Source organism: Bubalus kerabau, chromosome 9 (assembly GCF_029407905.1).
Source record: "Bubalus kerabau isolate K-KA32 ecotype Philippines breed swamp buffalo chromosome 9, PCC_UOA_SB_1v2, whole genome shotgun sequence".
Classification (NCBI taxonomy): Eukaryota; Metazoa; Chordata; class Mammalia; order Artiodactyla; family Bovidae; genus Bubalus; species Bubalus kerabau.
In genome coordinates, this window is record NC_073632.1 from 100,678,002 (window position 1) to 100,697,359 (window position 19,358).

The window sequence follows — 19,358 nt, forward strand, 5'->3', positions numbered from 1 at the left end:
TTATTCTTTATAGTATCTTGTATTCCTTCTGGCTGCTTAATAAAAACTCACTGCTCTGAATTGAGTCAAGTGTAATTTCAATTCCTATTCTCATTAAATGTCCTCTATAAATCAATTTAAACATTTCTAGTAATCAGAGTATCCCCCAAGGTTCTGTTTTTATGTAAGCTACTTTCTCACCATTTCTGATACTTGGGGACTGAGCCTCGTACACTTGAGCCCATGAGTAGAAGTGGGAAGATATTTATTTTGCTTTGCTCCAGGGTGACTGAACTAGTAACAAGAAGGTAGATTCAGCTCATCTAAACAAGAACTTTCTGATAATTGAAGATGGGCATCAATGGGAAATGGCTGTATAATGAGTTTATAAACTCCCTTTCCCCCGAGATGTGCAAGCCAAAGAGAGAAACATGGGGCCAACACAGCTAGAGTTTGATCTGGGTGACCTTTGACAGTTTTCCCAAATCTAAACATGCCTCACCTGCTATGAAACCAAGGGCCAGGGTGAGAGGAAGAGTACCCATGACTATTCTGTTTGGCTCAACGCTGCATGTGGCTTATCCCTGGATTCCAGATACAGGAACACTTTCCTAAGCATCTCTCCATCCCTTTCCTGAGCATCTATCCATTTTGCTGTGTACCTGTATAGAACACTTTTCTTCCTGCCTTCAGCATCTGAGATGAACATGAGCTACCATTTATTGAAGGATTTTTAAAAATTATTATCCTTAGTTTTGTCTAGAAGCTGAACATTATGATAAGCGAGTAAGCGCTTGACCTGAATGACTTCAACTTATCCTCCTCAAATTACCCAATTATGTAGGATTAGACAGATCAGGAAACTGAGGCTATTGAAGGTTAAACAATGCACCTAAAGTCACCCCACTTGTAGAGGCAAAAACAGAACTTAAACCCAGTTTGGTCTAACTTTAAAACGATGTACCTGGTAGCACAGGTGCCACAATGGTAAAGAATCCACCTGCCAACACAGGAGATGCTAGATATAGGGATTCGATCCCTGGGTCAGGAAGATCCCCTGGAGGAGGAAATGGCAACCCACTCCAGTATTCTTGCCTGGAGAACCCCATGGACAGAGAAGCCTGGTGGGCCACAGTCCATGGGGTCACAAAGAGTCAGATTTGACTGAGCAAGCACACACCACGGTATCCTGCAGTGTTTGATGAAACACTGTCTGGCTTCTCTAGATGGGCGTCGCAGTCCCTTCCTGTTCTCCTCTCTGTCCCAGCCCTGTACTGACTCTCCTTCTCTCCATGGCTGGCATGCTTCTTTCTCCATTCCTAGGGGGACTCATTACCTCTGTCTAATGTGTGTCTTTGAATTCCCAGCTACTGGAACAATCCACAAGTTGGACAATCCATAGTTATCCAAACCACAGCATCTTTCTGAGAGGCCCCAGAAGCTGGGGCTCATAGGCATTGATGCTGTATCATTGTCCCTTCCCTATTTGTAGAGCAGCTTCTCCTATTTGCAGATGTTCCAACACACCTCTAGACAAAACTAACCTTCGACTGCATCTCCTTACACAATGCCTCCCTGGAGCACTGCGGCGTTGTCCCAGCAGTGCCTGGCCATGAAGACAGTTTGGGGATTCACTTCATTTTGATGAGACAGGGAGTAGCTGGTCGAATCCAATGTGAGTCCACATAGATCTCGCAGCTACACATGTTTTGGCTATTTCTTACTCCCTCTCACCTTCCCAACTGCATGCTGCACTCTGGAAATTCACACAGATTTCTGCCATGCAAGTTCTATGCAGTCATCTGATCACATTTTTTTTTTCCCAGTAGGACTGCCCAGCTATATTCTACTGTGACCTGCGGCCCTTTCTTGTACTCTGTATGCCGTCTCAGAATCCTGGAACACAGCAAAGAAACATATGCTTGGTTTATCTACCACAGCCAGAGGAGCCCCGAGGACACTAACTTCATAGCTAATGTTGGGTGGATAAACTTGTTTATAAATATTGATGGATACTGGTGTCATATTACTGGGTACTCTAAAGGAGACTGCCTAACTTCCCTCTAGGCTTCTTTTGATAGTGATATCATGAAATTAATGCAACAAATTTCTTTTAATACTGATTATACCCATACTGTAAACTGTAAAGAAAAATGTCAAAAGAACACCTTTAAGAACCATGAAGCCAGAAAGTAACATGAGGAATTCTAATTCAGTTTGGCTGTCATTTTATGGCACAGAACGTGCAACCCTCCCTACCCTTAGGTCCACTATTGCTGTGTTTTTGCAGTGTTGTTTCTCTGTGTTCTTTATGCTTGTCCACACTTGTGATGGGCCCAGAGATCAGGTATGTCATATGCAACTATTTCTAACACAATATCATGTTGGGACAAATATGCAAGATTTATTTTCATAATCTCAGTTGATTAGCAGATATCTTTTTGGTTTTGCAAGCAGAGTGGTTAATATGTATGTCTTTCTCCGAATATCTTTGTCTGATATTGCATAACACATCCAGATGTTCATTTGTTTATAATTTTCTCTTCCCAACACACACTGGAATGTAACTCCATGACAGCAAAGACTCTGTTGTATTCACTGCTATAAACTTATTGTCCAGAAAATTCGAACATCATGAGCAAGTCATATTTATCAAAACAGCATAAGGGTTGTTTCACAGTGGAATATACATTAATGTAATTTACCACATAAATAAATAAAAAAGAGAAAGCCCATATGATTATCACTTTAGATGCAGAAAGAACTTTAGGTAAAGTTTAACATTCATCATGATTAAAAAAAAAAAAAAAAAAAAAAACTTACAGCAAGCCAGGATAGAAAAGAAGCTTCTTAAACTGACATGGGTATCTAGGAAAAAATGAAAACACAGCAAAACATTATAAAATCTTTACCTAAAGGCAATCAATAAGACATAAACAAAGGGAAAAATATCTTTGTGCTAACATAGAGGGACTCAGTACCGTTAAAACGTGTTAATTGCCCTCAACTGATATCTAAATTTAACATAATTGCAGTCAAAATCCCAACAAGCATATTTAGGCTGAAAAAGCAGATTTTAAAGTTTATGAAAAGGAGTAAAAAGGGCCAAAAATAGCAAAAACATTCTTTAAGAAAAAGATATAAGGGAATTTGTCTTAATAGATACCAAAACTGGATATAATTGCTGTCCATACGCTAAATCGTGTCTGACTCTTTGTGAATCCATGGATTGCAGCACACCAGGCTTCCTTGTCCTTCACTATCTCCTGGAGTTTGCTCAAACTCATGTCCATTAAGTCAGTAAGGCCATCCAAACACCTCATCCTCTGCCACCCTCTTCTACTTTTGCCTTCAATCTTTCCTAGCATCAAGGTCTTTTCCAATGAATCAGCTCTTCACATTAAGTGACCAAAGTGTTGGAGCTTCTGCTTCAGCATCAGTCCTTCCAATGAATATTCAGGGTTGATTTCTTTTAGGAGTGACTGATTTGATCTCCTTGCTGTCCAAAGGACTCTCAAGAGTCTTCTCCAACACCACAGTTTGAAAGCATCAATTCTTTGGTGCTCAGCCTTCTTTACATCTGCACATGACTCTCACATCCATACGTGACTTCTATTAAAACCATAACTTTGACTATTGGGACTTTTTTCTGCAAAATGATGTCTCTGTTTTACAATACGCTGCCTTGGTTTGTCATAGCTTTCCTTCCAAAGAGTAAGTGTCTTTTAATTTCATGGCTACCAGTAATGCTGAAGAAGCTGAAGTTGAATGGTTCTATGAAGACCTACAAGACCTTTTAGAACTAACACCCAAAAAAGATGTCTTTTCCATTATAGGGGACCGGAATGCAAAAGTAGGAAGTCAAGAAAACCTGGAGTAGCAGGCAAATTTGGCCTTGGAATACTGAATGAAGCAGGGCAAAGGCTAATAGAATTTGGTCAAGAGAACACACTGGTCATAGCAAACACCCTCTTCCAACAACACAAGAGAAGACTACACATGGACATCACCAGATGGTCAACACCAAAATCAGATTGATTATACTCTTTACAGCCAAAGATGGAGAAGCTCTATACAGTCAGCAAAAACAAGACCAGGAGCTGACTGTGGCTCAGACCATGAACTCCTTATTGCCAAATTCAGACTGAAATTGAAGAAAGTAGGGAAAACCACTAGACCATTCAGGTATGACCTAAATCAAATCCTTTATGATTATACAGAGAAAGTGAGAAGGGACTTAATTTAGATCTAGTCCCTTATATCTAAGGGACTAGATCTGATAGATAGAGTGTTTGATGAACTATGGATGGAGGTTCATGACACTGTACAAGAGTCAGGGATCAAGACCATCCCCATGAAAAGAAATGCAAAAAAAGTAAAATGACTCTCTGAGGAGGCCTTACAAATAGCTGTGAAAAGAAGAGAAGTGAAAAGCAAAGGAGAAAAGGAAAGATATTCCCATTTGAATGCAGAGTTCCAAAGAATAGCAAGGAGAGATAAGAAAGCCTTCCTCAGAGATCTATGCAAAGAAATAGAGGAAAAAAACAGAGGGAAAGACTAGAGATCTCTTTAAGAAAATTAGAAATACCAAGGAAATATTTCATGCAAAGATGGGCTCGATAGAGGAAAGAAATGAAATGGACCTAATAGAAGCAGAAGATATTAAGAAGAGGTGGCAAGAATACACAGAAAAACTGTACAAAAAAGATCTTCACAACCCAGATAATCACGATGGTGTGATCCCTCACCTAGAGCCAGACATCCTGGAATGTGAAGTCAAGTGGGCCTTAGAAAGCATCACTATGAACAAAGCTAGTGGAGGTGATAGAATTTCAGTTGAGCTATTTCAAATCCTGAAAGATGATGATGTGAAAGTGTTGCACTCAATATGCCAGCAAATTTGGAAAACTCAGCAGTGGCCACAGGACTGGAAAAGGTCAGTTTTCATTCCAATCCCAAAGAAAGGCAATGCCAAAGAATGCTCAAACTACAACACAATTGCACTCATCTCACACACTAGAAAAGTAATGCTCAAAATTCTCAAAGCCAGGCTTCAGCAATATGTGAACCATGAACTTCCAGATGTTCAAGCTGGTTTTAGAAAAGGCAGAGGAACCAGAGATCAAATTGCCAACATCTGCTGGATCATGGAAAAAGCAAGAGAGTTCCAGAAAAACATCTATTTCTGCTTTATTGACTATGCCAAAGCCTTTGACTGTATGGATCACAATAAACTGTGGAAAATTCTGAAAGAGATGGAATACCAGACCACCTGACCTGCCTCTTTAGAAACCTATATGCAGGTCAGGAAGCAACAGTTAGAACTGGACATGGAACAACAGACTGGTTCCAAATAGGAAAAGGAGTACGTCACCCTTCTTTAACATATTGTCACCCTTCTTTAACTTATATGCAGAGTACATCATGAGAAACGTTGGGCTGGATGAAGAACAAGCTGGAATCAATATCACCGGGAGAAATATCAATCACCTCAGATATGCAGATGACACCACCCTTATGGCAGAAAGTGAACAGGAACTAAAAAACCTCTTGATGAAAGTGAAAGAGGAGAGAAAGTTGGCTTAAAACTAAACATTCATAAAACGAAGATCATGGCATCTGGTCCCATCACTTCATGGCAAATAGATGGGGAAACAGTGGAAACAGTGTCAGACTTTATTTTTTGGGGCTCCAAAATCACTGCAGATGGTGATTGCAGCCATGAAATTAAAGACAGTTACTCCTTGGAAGGAAAGTTATGACCAAGGTAGATAGCATATTAAAAAACAGAGATATTACTTTGCTAACAAAGGTCCGTCTAGTCAAGGCTATGGTTTTTCCAGTGGTCATGTATGGATGTGAGAGTTGGACTGTGAAGAAAGCTGAGCGCCAAGAATTGATGCTTTTGAACTGTGGTGCTGTAGAAGACTCTTGAGAGTCCCTTGGACTGCAAGGAGATCCAACCAGTCCATCCTAAAGGAGACCAGTCCTGGGTGTTCACTGGAAGGACTGATGCTAAGACTGAAACTCCAATACTTTGGCCACCTCATGTGAAGAGTTGACTCATTGGAAAAGACTCTGATGCTGGGAGGGATTGGGGGCAGTTGGAGAAGGGGACGACAGAGGATGAGATGGCTGGATGGCATCACTGGCTCGATGGACGTGAGTCTGAGTGAACTCCGGGAGTTGGTGATGGACAGGGAGGCCTGGCGTGCTGTGATTCATGGGGTCGCAAATAGTCGATCTGTACTGAACAGTCACCATCTGCAGTGATTTTAGAGCCCAAGAAAAGGAAACGTCACTGCTCCCACTTTTTCCACTTCTATTTGTCTTGAAGTGATAAAGCCACATATATAACAAAACTTAACACTGTACGTAAGTGTCACTGCAGATGAATGGGAAAAGACAGATCATTCTATAAAACGTGCTGGGGAAATCGATTATTCATATAAAAACCAACAAAAAATGTGATCCTTCTTTACAGTATGTGAAAGTGAAAGTCACTCAGTTGTGTCTGACTCTTTGTGACCCCATGGACTATACAGTCCATGGAATTCTCCAGTATTCTGGCCTATATTCAGAAGTGGGCCTTTCTCTTCTGCAGGGGATCTTCCCAATCCATGGATCGAATCCAGGTCTCCCACACTGCAGGTGCATTCTTTACCAGCTGAACCACAAGGGACGCCCAAGAATACTGGAGAGGGTAGCCTATCCCTTCTCCAGTGGATCTTCCTAACCCAGGAATTGAACCGGGGTCTCCTGCATTACAGATGGATTCTTTATCAACTGAGCTATGAGGGAAGCCCTATGAGGGAAGCTATGAGGGAAGCCTTTACAGCATACAAACCATTAATGTTCGGTTTAAATATCTATATATGAAAAAAAAAAGATGAAACTTTTAATTATTGAAAGGGATGTGTTTTTAGAAGTTTAAAATATTAATATAGGAACATATCTTTATACTGAGGTATTCTCAAACAAAATGTATTTTGTTTTGTGTATTCTCAAACAAAATGTAAAAAGGCAATACCCATAAAAGCAGACTGATAAACTTAATTTTGTTAAAACTGAGAAGGTCTTTACACACATATAGGCTTCCCAGGTGGCGCTAGTGTTAAAGAACTTGCCTGCCAATGCAAGAGATGTAAGAGATGCAAGTTTTATCCCTGGGTCAGGAAGATACTCTGGAGGAGGGCATGGCAACCCACTCTAGTTTTCTTGCTTAGAGAATTCCATGGATTGAGGAGCCTGGAGGGCTATGGTCTGTAGGGTCATAAAGAGTTGGACATGATTGAAGCTACTTAGTATGCACACACGCAACTGTCAAACTCATCATCCAAAATATAAAAATAACTTTAAAAATTATATATAGATGCATATGGTAACTGAAATGAGTGAAGGCCATAAAAAGGCATTTGGGGGGAAAGAAAATACAGGCATTTAATTAGTTTATATAAAGATGCTCAGTCTCATTAGCAATCAAAGAAAAAAAATATTTCCTTTTAAAATTATCATGTGCCATAAAATATCCACCAGATCAGCAAAAGTTTAAAACTGACAATACAATGGAGTTGAGCAACAGGACCTTGAATATCAGGCTGGTTGGACTTTATGTTGATACAAGAGCCCTAGATGGTGTTATCATTGTCTTGCAAAGTTAAGCTTGTATATATGTCTTATAGTAAGTGTCCTCCCCTCTCCCCTCAGCCAACCCTGGAGGGGAACAGCAGCTCAGATAAACAGCCACCGTACATGCTGGTGGCTTTGTTAAGTATCTGCCAGAAGCTTGCTCAACCTGTGTTTGGTTCAGGCCGGAAGTACCAAGGTGTCCATTCCCCACAGAGCAACTCTGAGCAAGAAGGGACAGGAAGTGGTAGATAAATAGCCCAGCATTCTCACCCCTTGGAGGGACAATTCTGATATAGGGTTTTTTTTTTTTTTTAGTCTTTATTGAATTTGTTGCAATATTATTTCTGTTTTTATTTTTGCTTTTTGGCTGCAATGCACTTGGCATCTTAGCTTCCCAACCAGGTGTTGAATCCATACCGGTACATTGGAAGGCAAAGTCTTAACCATTGGGCCCCAGGGAAGTCCCCCTGAGATCGTTTAATTGTCTCTGGACTCTTCTTTTCCCTTCAGCAGTGGCCACTCATGAAAGCATCTCTTAACGGCATGCCTTCTCTTCTCCCATCTCCTCATCTCCCCACTGCCTGTCTGTGCCTCCTGGAATAACCACTCAGAAAGCCCCAGGCACTCAAACCCTTGTCTCAAGATCTAGAAACCAAACGAAAGCACCCTGTGAACTAGCAGATCCACGCCTAGATAAACACCAGGCAAAAACGCTTACATGCCTGTACCGAGAGATAATTATAGCAGTCTAGCAGCATTGTGTGTGACGAGAAAAATGTCTAGTAACAGCTAAATGCCCATCAATGGAAGACTGGATAAATAAATTGTGCCATGGTCATTTAATGAAGTACCATTCACAAGTGAAAATTAGTGGACTGTAGTCAAACTAACTGACCTCAATACATTTTGGAAACATCATGCTGAGTGAAAAAGATGCTGACAGTAAATACAGTAGTTTTATTAAATTCAAAGTAAATTGGACAATATACTGGCAAGGGGTACAAATATATGCAGTGAAATTTTAAAGGAAAGTGGAATGATAATAAACCAAAGTGCAGGTCTGCAGTTGCCTCTAAGAAGGAGGCAAGGGAGTGAGCTGAGGAAAGAGCCCCTGAAACCTACCAACAATTGCGTAGGTCATATTTCTTAGCTTGGGTGGTAAGTTCATGTATGGGTGCTTGCTTTAATATCATGTTTCATGCTTTTACATTTATTAATAAATCTAAAAAAAGTAACTGACATACCTCACAAAGAATGAAAACATCTATTAAATCTCATGTTTTATTTTGTGGAAAGCATGTGATACAATATAATACATTGATTAGTTGAGAGATAAAATTATTATACCCAAAGGCTTTATATATTTTCATGGGCTTTCCAGTTCATGTTTTATATTCTGTGAAATCTGCAAGATTTATGAAGATTCGTTCAAAGGGAAAATCTACTTTAAACATTTCCACTGATTCCCTAGGTTTCTTTGAGTACAGTTTCAGTATGATAACTTGATTTGTCAAATTCTTAGCTGACATATCCTATAGATGTTTTAATAAGTGATAATATGTTCAAATCAGTGTTATATTAGTGATATATTATATTTCTTAGTCCTACATGATTCCAATTTACCTTTGCTTGCAGAGTGAGATAACTTACATACACGTAAAAGGTATACCTTTGCAGTGAGTTTTTTTGGCTTACATGTATATGATGTTAAAATAAATATTTATATACATTAGACAGACACAAATCTCTATTTGTTTATCATGGCTATAAATTACTGAGCCATATTTAGTGGCATAACTTTCTAAATATAAGCCAGTGTTTAAAAATTTTCACTTCTATATGATGAGAATAAAGTCCAATCCCATACCCAAAGCAAGTGGCTGAAGTTACAAGGTGATTATGTGGGAAGGATACAATAAAAAGAAGATACAGTAAAAGAAAAGACTATATTTGCTGTCTTCTTCTGAAATACCATTGCTGTTTATAACAAGCCATTCAGCAAACCGATGGAATAAATTAAAATACTTGTTTTGAAAGTGTGTATCTTATAATGATAAAAAGTTTACAAAATAAAAAGAGTCATAACTACAAAGACAATCTACCTATATATTTCCTTGTTTCTCTAACTGGACGTACAAATGATAAATTTGAAATGATTCCATGTGGATTCTGGATTTGTAATTTTAATAGTGATGGCAGAACCAAGTTACTTAGGGAGCATGGGTACCCTACCCTGACTTTGTAGAAGGTAATCACCACAGACTTGTCCTAATTCCTATCAGAATGAGAGATGTATGCATGACCTACAGTGGAAAAAGAGATGCATGTCCACTTTGAGAAGTACCCATGTGGGGCTAAAGATCCCACTGGCTGGATCAGAACGACTTTTCATTACTTCCTCTGATTTCAGATGTTCTTGAATTTTGTTTAATAAAAAGAAAGGGAAGTTTTAGATTTAGTATTTATTCTCTACCATATTTATGACCCTTCAAAAGGATATTTTTGATGTTTGCTAAGAAAGGCAAAACAAAGAAAGAAACATTTCTTTGATGTAGGAAAATCCTTTGTTTGACATGCCATTTCTGGGCTAAAAAGTGCCAAAAAGTTTGGAAAACGGTGAGAAAGATGACTTCTATTATGTACTTTTATTATGTCAGGTAGTGTAAGACAATAACTAAATTTCTTTTCCCTTTTTAAAACTCTTTTATAAAAATCTGAATCCTGAAGCAACACAATATTAATAAAAATGACTCATATTCACATAGAGCTTTTATAATTTATTAGCAGTCCTTCTTACCTAGGGAGAAAGAAACCAACATTTATTATATGCTGACTACATGCAGTTCAGAAACATGGAGGTTTTATGCATTAAAAATTTACTCCTTGTGATATATTTAAAAGATGGATCTTATTTCTCCCATATTTCAGATGAAGAAACAGAGATATTTGAAGATGTGACTAGATTGTCCAAAGTCACATTCAGAAAGTGCTGAAGCTCAGTTTCCAGTTCATTCTTTTGGATTGCCTCTATTCTGCATGGCCTGAGTCAGGAGGTAGCTATTAAGATACTCAGCATCTGTAACTTATAAAAGACAGCACTATAGGGTTTTGTTGTCCAAGTCTCTGTGTTTGGCATCAAAAGCACCCAAGACCTTGATTCCTTCCTTCCTATGCATGCCTACAGCAAAAGAATTCACAAAAATTACAACTGTGATTTTTAAGAAGGAAATGTCCTTTATTTTCAATTATTTTGCAGATGAAATTCCTGTCTCTTTGGGTAATGATGCTGACTCATAATATAGTTACTCCAACCAGCTAAAAGCCCATAGCGATGGAAATAATCAGAGACTTGGCCCAAAAGAGAAAAAGCCAAAAGAAAGAGAAATAAATGGCCAGAGTCTATTACAAAAAGTGTTGTAGAATCTGAGACAAAAGGAATTCATAAAGTTCCTTTTAAAATAACAAATGAATGCTCATGCATTTAGAAAATAAAGTCAAGGCTTTGAGGTTTCAGAAACTGTGCTCCCATTTTGATGGTGATTCTTTTTCAAGCTCACTGTGCAGCTCATAGACCCTCAAACATTAATTAGGATGAGTTTTGAGAAAACTATACCCACTTACCCAACTGGTGTCCAAGCTAAAGTAGAAAATGGGAAAAATATTCCTTTTTGTAAGACTTTACCACTAAAACAACTTTGAGAAATCCTGCCATGAACAATCTCTATTTGTTCCTGGAATGCACTTCATTTTCCCAGTTAGAAATGTTGAATCTTTTCTCTTTATCCACTTGGTTTTTCCTAATGCAGAAGTTTCTAAGAAGTAAATGGATGGTGATTCTAAAAATATTTCCTTTCACATTTCCCTGAATTTAACCTCAGGGTACACAGGACTGCACTATTAGTCAAGTCCATGCAGTACTTAAATGTTATCTGTTCTGCCAAGTATGCGCTAAGTTTTAAAAGAAACAACTAGTACATTTTTCATTGCTCATATGTTTGATGAACCATATATTGAGTGAAGAAGATGGAGTGGGATGAAATGATGAAAGACAGGAACCACAGAGGCTGAAAAGTGACCTAGAAATCTTAATTTTAGCAATCATAGCTATGGCTGAATTCAAGTTTACAGCAGCAGGGGAGAAATTACAGTGCAAATTACCATGCTAGGCCAGAGAAATTATTCTCTGCTGCATGGTTATTAAATGATAGATAAATAAATAACACTGTAGGACTGATTGACAAAATATAAGTGACCTAAAAGCTAAAAGGGGCACCATGCAAATAGTACTGTGTAATCACCAGGCATTTTAAAACTGAAATGAGATTTGTCACAGTAGAGAAATTTTAAAATGGTATCTGATCCAGCCATTGCTGAAGTCAATGAACAGGAGTCCTTAGTTCCAAGGAATCTGCAACTCAAAAGGCCATGTATTGGTGTTTATTTTAATTTTTGAGGAAGACTACTAACGACCCATGGGGAGCAGAGGCATGTGCCAGAATTGTTTTTCAAATAGTTTATATTTCAGCAATTTTAAAGCATCTCCCCACACCCTAACATTTCAGCATCTGTGGGATCTGCAATATATAATGTGTCAAATGAATTTGCTGTACACTTTAAACTTATGCAATGTTCTCTGTCCAATGATGTCTTAGATTTGGTGAAACAGGATAGTAAAGACAACGTACCTGGGTTCATCTCTTCTCCTGCTGGTTAGAAGTATGGGCAAACTAGAAGACAGACTTTACTGCCACCAAAGACAAAGAGTCTATGTATTGCACCCAGCATTCAACCTCCACAGGCTCTGTTAGCTCTCTGACCCCAGACATACTCAGAATGCAATGACGTGACAAGCTGTGCTGTGAAGTGGACCGATGTTCACTTTTAAAAATGCCACTCCACTTGGCTGTGATCATAATCACTTGAAAAAGCATCCAGTTGATGCTGTTTGAGCAATTTATTTCCTTTTTAAATTGGCCAAGTCCCAGTATTGACCAATAATCCTAGATCTTCTTCATAGAAGATATAGCCTCCGAACTGAACTAATGTACCTTTGACTTAGTTTATTGATGAACAAGTGTTTGGGTGCTTGAAAGGTACAATATATCCTATCATCTCTGTTCTCACAAAGCTGAAATCAAATTGGGACCCAAGACAGACTCATAAATATTCCGAATTGTACAGTATTTCCAAAAGGACAGTTAAGAAGTGATGGATTAAAGATTAGTTATCTGGGCTATAGAATAGGTATGTTTCATAAGGCAAAACATTTTTGGGACTTCCCCAGTGGTCCACTGGTTAAGATTCTGTGTTTCCAATGCATGGGACGAGGGTTCGATCCCTGGTTGGGGAACTAAGGCGCCACACGCCATGTGGTGCAGCCAGCATTTTTTTTTTTTAATAATGAGGCAAAGTGCCTTAAATGGATTTTTCTGGGAGCCAAAAGCTTCACTTCTTATTTTTAAAATTTTAATTAATTTATTTATTTCAATTGGAGGCTAATTACAAAACCTTCACTTCTGATGAAAGTGTTGATGCTTAGGTCTTTGCCCCTCCAGAACCAACAGAAATATTTTATAAATTTGTTAAAATGTGGTGGCTTCAAAAGCTCAAAATTACAAGTTGTACAAACCACAATAAAATATTAACTTTAGATTAAAAAAACCCAAATGTTTGAAGGACAAGGCATGGAATACAACTATATCCTTTAATCTTCTTCATTAACTGCAGGATACAAATGATCTTGCATAGTCTAGTCTTGTTTTCTTGTCTCTGCTTCCCAAGTACTAGCGCATTTGACAAGTGAGGCCATGTCTGTCTGGACTAAATGGTATGCCCAAGGTCATGCAGGGGCCACAACTGCAGAGCAGGGTGAAAACCAAGGCAGGACTTCTGACTTTTTGATTATTTATTACAATATCAAAAGCTAGAATCTAGAAATGCATTGTAAGCTTTATCCATATGCAAAAATGGAATCTTTGAGCAAACTGTGCATTTTCTCTTTTTGCTACTTCCTTTAGAATCAAGAAGAGATTTTAGTCATTTATAACTTTTGGCCTCACTTGAAATCCATTTTTATCACTTTTTATTATTTGCCAACAAATTGTCTTCTCAACAAAATGTTTAAATGTGTATGATCAAGAAATTAAAGCTTATTATTAGTATCTACTTCTCCTTTTCTTCTGGAAAATGTTCACTTTGCTCCTGGGAATGACACAATTTGCTGCAAGTTCAGGAAACCCATAATGATGGATAATGCTTCTGAGCATAGCCCTGGAGCCGTGTCTTGCCCCTCGTGGTGTGAGTATCTGATATTTGACACACAGGTTGGATTGGGCATAGTTTGGGCTTTGGAACCCTGAACTCAACTTTCTTATTTGATGTGAGAATCTAGACTTCTGAAAATTTTATTTTGAATCTGCCATTGAGAGAAAGTCTTCAGTTCAGTTCAGTCGCTCAGTTGTGTCCCACTCTTTGTGACCCCATGGACTTCAGCCCGCCAGGCCTCCCTGTCCATCACCAACTCCCAGAGTTTACTCAAACTCATATCCATTGAGTTGGTGATGCCGTCCAACCATCTCATCCTCTGTCGTCCCCTTCTCCTCCCACATTCAATCTTTCCCAGCATCAGGGTCTTTTCTAATGAGTCAGTTCTTCACATCAGGTGGCCAAAATATCAGAGTTTCAGCTTCAACAAAGACTTAGTAAAACTTAAAAGCGCGTTGAAGGTTGTCTGCTTTTGCTTCTGTATTTGAATTCCCTTCCTCTTTGCTTTTTAATTATAGCATTCCTCCCAAATGCCAATACTTTCATTCTTTCTGTGAATTAATCCAGTCTTCTATTGATTTGCCAGGATCTCTCCCCATTTCAAAGTCTAGCCATCCTTTCTCTTTATGTTATGGCTTTGCGTTATGTCATTCTTTCAGAAGTTGTGCCCTGCCCTCTTCCCTCCTGTCTCATGCTCTTTTCCTGAGCCCCATCCAGACCCACAATGTCGCCTCTACAATCTTCTGGAGGGACAATGAGAAAGTAGCTGGCCCTTTGGAGGGAAATGCCTTGGCATCCCTTCAAAGGCAATTGGGCTTCCAGGAATAACGTTTGCCACTTTGGGAGTTAGCTCTACAGGCCGTTTGGGCCCAAACCCTTACCACTCTTCTTTCTCCTAAAGTTACAAACATACCCCCAGATTAAATCTCCACTCCACTTTATGGAACATCTGGTCTATTGCCTCTTACCAATTTGTTCCTAAGCCACTTACTAACTCCTACAACCAGGACCCTGCCCCATTGTAGGCAACATCACTTCACCCAGTCTATTATTAAAATACTCTCAATGCCCCTAACAAGAGCAGATAATCCACTCCTTTGTTGTTACTGGGTTTCTCTTCTGGCTCAACAGGGAAAGAGTTTGCCTGCAGTGTGGAAGAGCTGTGTTCGATCCCTGGCTTGGGAAGATGTCCTGGAGAAGGAAAGGGCAACCCACTCCGGTATTCTTGCCTGGAGAATTCCATGGACAGAAAAGCCTGGTGGGCTACAGTCCATGGGGTCTCAAAGAGTCAGACACGACTGAGTGACTAACACTATCCTTTCTCTTGTTCTCTCTGAGTTCTGATTTCCTACTAGCTAAATGGGCAAATTCATCAGTTGTAATGGGGCTTCCCATGTGGCTCAGTGGTAAAGAATTAACCTGCCAATGCAGGAGACACAGGAGATGTGGGTTCAATCCCATATGTGGTGGACAAAGCCTGAAATACTTCTTATCTGACCCTTTACAGAAAAATGTTTGATGACTCTTGTTGTTTACTTTTGTGTGGGTTATTCTTCCACTGTTCTTCTATGGGCTTCCCAGGTGGCATTAGTGGTAAAGAATCCTCCTGGCAATGCAGGAGATGCAAAAGGTGCGGGTCTGATCCCAGGGTCGGGAAGATCCCCTGGAGAAGGGAATGGCAGCCCATGTCTGTATTCTTGCCTGGGAAATCCCATGGACGGAGGAGCCTGGTGAGCTAATGTCCATGAGGTCGCAAAGAGTCGGACACGACTGAGCTGCACAAGCATGCGACACACGGAAATCACAAGGCAATCTATTCAAAATGACAGAATGTTGCTAGCTGCAAGTACTACTGATACGAATGACAATTGTTTCTAGTACTGTGCAACTAAAAAAGCTAACAGAAATAAATGGAATTTAAAATGTATTCACAAATTAAGGAAGTAAAGCAAGATTTCATGGAAAATATAATATGCCTACTGAAACTAATAACAATTTCAAATTTGGGGTTTGTCAAAGCGGTCTCATTGTTCTCACGTTTGATATTATAAATAGAAAGCATTAAAAATCTGAACTGAAAAATAAATAAAATATCACTTTAATCTGTTTTATAATATGAGTTTCTATGTGACATTGTGGTTAGGAAAAAAAATCTCTCCTACCCAACAAAAAGAAGGAGAAAAAGGGGAAAAGTTTGCTAATTACTTTCTAAATTCCATTCTCACCCTACAATTTTATCATTGTGAGTCTCTTAAACTACTCTGTTCATCTCACCTGTAAAATTGCGATAATAATAATACCTACTCTTACAGAATTATGAGTATTAAATTAGATACTGTATGAGAAACTAAAAATTCCTCCAGATTTTTAGTTTATTATTACTAATCAAATCTATGGAAATGATAAGTCAAGTACAAAGTCCATGACATGATCAGACAACATGCAATTTTCTCCTTCCTCTACTAACGTTTATATACTGAGTTTTCTCTATATGACTTCCTAGAGTTTTGAATCCTGGCCCAAATAGTAGTGTAGCTCTAGTTACATGGTCGACTCACATTTGCTGTCAAAAGCTGTCTTCATAGAAGTTCATGAGATATAATTATGCAGTTGTTAAGTTTTAGCAGTAGTACCACCGCTTTGCCAAAAGCTAAGCTCTTTCATATCATATATGTAGGGGAATGCTAAGAATATAATCATGGAATTCTGTCAAATGTTTATGAAATACAACTCCCGATTTCTATCCAGTCTCATTTTTTGGCTAATATCTGCAACCTCAAACTCCTCTTATAAAAGTATGGGGATCAGATGTATCCACTCTATGAATTTTTTTAATGGTTGTAATGTATCTGCCAGAATACCTGTGCATATAGGAACCCATTTCCTATTTCTTTTTAGTTTCTTATGCGAAGGAACATGGTGATAGAACTTCTCCTTTTGGTTCATTAAAGTCTAAAGATGAATTTCTAGAGGAAGAAAAGTCTGTAGGGACGATCTTATTTTCAGTTCTCCAAGTCTATTAAAATCTCATACAAATACGTGTGAGTTATTATCTTTGTACTATAAGTGGATGCTTTATATAACAACAAGAAAAATAACGAAACCCAGCACCAAAAGACGCTGACACCTGCTATCCAGCTTGAGAAAGTGCCCCACGTGGTGTTTGGTTATCGGCTACAGATGCTCAAATTAAGAGGCAGGTCTGTCATGGTAACATTCCACCTGCATCTGATTCTAGCCAAACACCATTTGGCTCTTCCGTCTTGCCCCAGGTTTTGAGGTATGTTTATCCTACGATGTCTAATGACGGCAGCTTGGATCTTAATTGCTGGTGACATGTCAAGTATGAGAATGAGTGAGCAGTCTTCACTGAACCTTCACACTTAGAAGCCCATGAAACAATCTGTTTATAATGAAAGTATATATAACGGAACACAGTAACTGAATTTCTACTTTGAGTTGCCTTCTTTTCAGAAAACTAGGTAGAATAAATCCCAGCACAAGTGACATGTGTCACTGAATAAGAATACTGTAAACCATGAGGAGTCTCATGTCTGTTTTATACGACAAGTCTGCACTGACTTCAGAAGTCCAATATTTAAAGACATTCCTGAAAAGCATTTCATTACTAACGCATTTCATTAGAAAAAGTGTCTACCCTTCATACAAAATATGAAATCAACCATCATTCAATTCAGTCACTCAATCATGTCTGACTCTGTGATGCCATGGACTGCACCACACCAGGCCTCCCTGTCCATTACCAACTCCTGGAACTTACTCAAACTCATGTCCATTGAGTCAGAGATGCCATCCAACCATCTCATCTTCTGTTGTCCCCTTCTCCTCCCACCTTCAATCTTTTTCAGCACCAAGGTCTTTTCTTTCTAATGAGTTAGTTCTTCACATTAGGTGGCCAAAGTATTAGAGTTTCAGCTTCAGCATCAGTCCTTGCAATGAATATTCAGGACTGATTTCCTTTAGGATTGGTTTGATCTTGCAATTCATCATTACCAGGTCTTAACTCTGACATATAATCCTATAAATCCTAATTTACCTAACATAGCAGTTGAGAAAGGACGCTCAGGTTAATATCAATTTTTTTTTAATTTTAAATTTTATTTTATTTTTAAACTTTACATAACTGTATTAGTTTTGCCAAATATCAAAATGAATCCGCCACAGGTATACATGTGTTCCCCATCCTGAACCCTCCTCCCTCCTCCCTCCCCATTCCATCCCTCTGGGTCGTCCCAGTGCACCAGCCCCAAGCATCCAGTATCGTGCATCGAACCTGGACTGGCAACTCATTTCATACATGATATTTTACATGTTTCAATGCCATTCTCCCAAATCTTCCCACCCTCTCCCTCTCCCACAGAGTCCATAAGACTGTTCTATACATCAGTGTCTCTTTTGCTGTCTCGTACTCAGGGTTATTGTTACCATCTTTCTAAATTCCATATATATGCGTTAGTATACTGTATTGGTGTTTTTCTTTCTGGCTTACTTCACTCTGTATAATAGGCTCCCGTTTCATCCACCTCATTAGAACTGATTCAAATGTATTCATTTTAATGGCTGAGTAATACTCCATTGTGTATATGTACCACAGCTTTCTTATCCATTCGTCTGCTGATGGACATCTAGGTTGCTTCCATGTCCTGGCTATTATAAACAGTGCCGCGATGAACATTGGGGTACACGTGTCTCTTTCCCTTCTGGTTTCCTCAGTGTGTATGCCCAGCAGTGGGATTGCTGGGTCATAAGGCAGTTCTATTTCCAGTTTTTTAAGGAATCTCCACACTGTTCTCCATAGTGGCTGTACTAGTTTGCATTCCCACCAACAGTGTAAGAGGGTTCCCTTTTCTCCACACCCTCTCCAGCATTTATTACTTGTAGACTTTTGGATCACAGCCATTCTGACTGGCGTGAAATGGTACCTCATAGTGGTTTTGATTTGCATTTCCCTGATAATGAGTGATGTTGAGCATCTTTTCATGTGTTTGTTAGCCATCTGTATGTCTTCTTTGGAGAAATGTCTATCTAGTTCTTTGGCCCATTTTTTGATTGGGTCATTTATTTTTCTGGAGTTGAGCTGTAGGAGTTGCTTGTATATTCTCGAGATTAGTTGTTTGTCAGTTGCTTCATTTGCTATTATCTTCTCCCATTCTGAAGGCTGTCTTTTCACCTTGCTAATAGTTTCCTTTGATGTGCAGAAGCTTTTAAGGTTAATTAGGTCCCATTTGTTTATTTTTGCTTTTATTTCCAATATTCTGGGAGGTGGGTCATAGAGGATCCTGCTGTGATGTATGTCGGAGAGTGTTTTGCCTATGTTCTCCTCTAGGAGTTTTATAGTTTCTGGTCTTACATTGGGATCTTTAATCCATTTTGAGTTTATTTTTGTGTATGGTGTTAGAAAGTGTTCTAGTTTCATTCTTTTACAAGTGGTTGACCAGATTTCCCAGCACCACTTGTTAAAGAGA

At 39.0% G+C, this 19,358-nt stretch overlaps 1 long non-coding RNA gene across 1 annotated transcript in view; it reads left to right on the forward strand.

Moving 5' to 3' along the window:
- LOC129619480 (uncharacterized) overlaps positions 1-1,984 on the forward strand; it is a 35,329-nt gene extending 33,345 nt beyond the window's left edge. Inside the window, exon 2 of the long non-coding RNA XR_008697894.1 lies at positions 1,809-1,984. This is a non-coding gene — a long non-coding RNA (uncharacterized LOC129619480). The remainder of the gene's footprint in view (positions 1-1,808) is intronic.
- The last annotated feature ends 17,374 nt before the right edge of the window (positions 1,985-19,358 follow it).